The sequence below is a fragment of the Elephas maximus genome, chromosome 7 (assembly GCF_024166365.1).
Source record: "Elephas maximus indicus isolate mEleMax1 chromosome 7, mEleMax1 primary haplotype, whole genome shotgun sequence".
Taxonomy (NCBI): domain Eukaryota; kingdom Metazoa; phylum Chordata; class Mammalia; order Proboscidea; family Elephantidae; genus Elephas; species Elephas maximus.
Genome location: NC_064825.1, coordinates 51,535,227 through 51,538,691, shown reverse-complemented (window position 1 = coordinate 51,538,691; position 3,465 = coordinate 51,535,227). Strand labels below are relative to the sequence as shown.

General features: G+C 37.7%; 1 pseudogene; it reads left to right on the top strand.

The window, feature by feature from the left end:
* Positions 1-617: 617 nt before the first annotated feature.
* LOC126079405 (RWD domain-containing protein 4-like) lies at positions 618-1,340 on the top strand (annotated as a pseudogene).
* Positions 1,341-3,465: the final 2,125 nt, after the last annotated feature.

The following is a 3,465-nucleotide window of genomic DNA, read 5'->3' as shown; positions in this document are numbered from 1 at the left end:
ACACATTTCTAGAAACATACCACTTACTGACACTAACACAAACTGAGGTAGAAAATCTGAACAGACCCAAAACAAAAGAAGAAATTGAAAGGGTCGTTAAAAAACTTCCAACAACAAAAAAATCCCTTGTCCAGACGGGTTCACTGGAGAATCCTCCGAAATATTCAGAGAAAAGTTGACACCAATTCTACTCAAAAAATTCTAGAACATAGGAAAGGAAGGAATGCTCCCAAACTCATTCTATGAAGCCAGCATAAGCTAATACCAAAGCCAGGCAAGGACAGCACTAAAAAAAAAAAAAATTACAGACCAACATCCCTCATGAATATAGATGCAAAAATTCTCAACAAAATCCTAGACAATAGAGTACAACAGCATATCAAAAAAACAAACAAAAAAACCTCATGGTCCGGGGCACCCGGGCGCCCCTCCTGCGACGGCTGCGGGTTCCGGCTTACAGGCGCCTGCCGGGGGCTCGGCCCTGCCGGGGCTTGGGGTCTCGCGTGACTCGCGTCTGCGGGTGTGGAGGGTGTGACCGCAGCCGAGGGCGCGAAAGGGGACGTCAGGGCCTCGGGGCCACCCGCCGTCTGCCTGGGAGATGCCCGGTGGCCGGCGCCATGAGTGCCAACGAGGACCAGGAGATGAAGCTAGAAGCATTACGTTCTATTTACGAAGGAGATGAAAGTTTCTGACAATTAAGTCCAGTTTCATTCCAATACAGGATAGGTGAAAATGGTGATCCCAAAGACTTCTTAATAGAGATTTCCTGGACAGAAACATACCCTCAGACACCTCCAGTTGTATCTATGAACGCTTTTTTTAACAACACCATATCAACGGCTGTAAAGCAGAGCATATTAGCCAAGGTACAGGAAGAAGTCGAAGCTGAACCTTGGAACTGCTATGACCTACACACTCTTTGAGTATGCCAAGGACAATAAAGAACAGTTCATGGAAAATCACCGTCCCCTGAATTCTGCAACATCCATGAGTAATATCATCTCAGTTGAAACTCCTAATACAGCCCCATCAACTAAGAAAAGAGACAAAAAAGAACAACTTTCAAAAGCCCAGAAACGTAAGCTGGCAGATAAAACAGATCACAAAGGGGAACTTCCTCGAGGCTGGAACTGGGTTGATGTGGTGAAGCATTTAAGCAAAACCGGATCTAAAGATGATGAATAACGCTTGGAATTTGAACCAAGGAGAGTCCATCCTTTAAAAAAGTAAACGGGGTTCAAAATCTCTCATTACTTTTTTCTGTTACTGAAGTGGCTTTTTATAAGATAATTTTTTGTATGTTTCTTACATTAAAAATGTAAGCTAAAAGTTCATGAAGAGTTCTGAACAAACTTGCCTTAATCAAAGGTGAAAACGTTACTGTTTAGTATACTTTGCAAAGCCCGTCAAGCATTGTTAATGGACAGATACGAGGAGTAGTAAATACTCAGTGTTAAACGTATATGATCTTATTCTAGTGGTTGTGATAAAGGAGTCTGAAGCCCCTTTCAAACCCTCATCCGAGTGGAGTAAAATAACTGAGTCAACTTTTATTTGTCAACTATTATTTGTCAGCATGATCCATATTAATAGGCCTCTTCTCTTAAATAACAATTATTATTTCTCTTAAATAAAGTCTTCCTTTCTTCTTTCTCTTGATTACTGAAGCATGAGTTGCTTCAGAGAAGTTCAAATACTGGCATTTGAACTTTATACATAATGCTTTTTGTTGTTCCTTTTTGTATTTTTCATGGGTGAACTGCTTCTGTTTAATAAGTGAGTGTCTGTTTATACTTTTGGTTTCGGTCAAAATACATAATCAGGAGAGCTTTCAATGGTATGTGGAATAAGAATATTAAAAAAAAAAATTTGCCAAATACATTAGAAAGCATTTTAAATAGAAGTGCTGACTCTTATTTGACACATTTCTCTTTGCTACATATACCATGATGGAGTTAAAGATGCCTTAATATTTCATTTTTTTTTTTATTGCAGGACACAATGACTTTAAAAAGTTCCTATTTATCTTCTATTGTGTGCTTTTAGTTGTATGATAATTGAGGTCTTCTAAATGATTTAACGTAAAACACATTCAAAGTTTTGTTTCTTTTCAAAGTGTCTTTTCATGTATACGTATTTCTCAACCTCAGCATCTTTGTCCTAATAGACATGAAAGTCTTTCAAATACTGAGCTGCAGTACATGCTTGATTTTTTAAAGTAATTAATAGAGGAAACTGTTCGTGTAGTTTTAACATCAGGAAAAGCTATTGATGTGCATTGTATACAGTGATTCTGTATACACCTCCCAGCTTTAAAAACACTTAGAATTAACCCTCTGGTATCAGGAAGGGTAAAAATGTTCGTTCCTCAGTTTATACCTGTGAAGCTTGGATCTGACTTCTTAAAGAATAGTTGATTTCTAAGGAAGTTACCTTAGCGTAAGAGTAGATTTCTGAATTGTATGTTTGTTTTTTACTGGGTTAATAACGTTGGCTTCAGTTAAATCTTTTTAATTATAAAGTATAATAACACTGAAGGAATTTAATCTCATTTGCGAAATCTGAATCACATTTTATTTCTTGAATTAACATGAAAGAGAGAAGCGTTAAAATTCAAGACCACTGGAATATGCCAACTTTTGTTTTGGGGTTGTATGTTTGTACTTTGTTGTTGTGTGAATTTGTTTGCTTTCTTGTTTTCTAAATAAACTGAAACTGCTAGATCTGCTAGTGAACGTTCCAGAATTGTTCGGACTTAGTGTGGTTCGTCGATTACGAAGAATCCTACTTAAATGCCAGTGAAGTAGTTGTACTCTTTTCATATGAAGTGTAGGAATTTCTGGGGGTGTGACGGCAGTGGTGCCTCTCATTACCTTATGTAAACACTTGAACATTTTCATCAGTATTGGTGTCATCTATTTAACGTTGCCAGTGTATTTTTCTCAAAGTGTTTACTCAACAATTGTGTGGAATGACAAAATAAGCAATAAACTTGTAATTGCACATGCACACAAAGAAAAAAAATGACCAGGTGGGATTCATACCAGGCATGCAAGGTTGGTTCAACATTAGAAAATCAATCAACATAATCCACCACATGAATAAAACAAAGGAAAAGAAGCAGGTGATCATATCAATCGATACAGAAAAGGCATTTCATAAAGTCCAACACCCATTCCTGATAAAAACTCTCAGCAAAGTAGGAACAGCATGGAAATTCCTCAACATAATAAAGGGTATTTATACAAAACCAACAGCCAACACTATCCTCAAAGTAGAGAATCTGAAAGCATTCCCCCTGAGAACAGGAACCATCCAAGGATGCTCTTATTTATTTATTTTGCTTAAAGGTAAAGTTTACAGATCAAGTCAGTCTCTCCTACAAAAACTTATACATATGTTGCTATGTTGTCTTAGCTCCTCTCCCCCATAATAAGACAGCGTACTCCTCCTTTCCACCCTGTA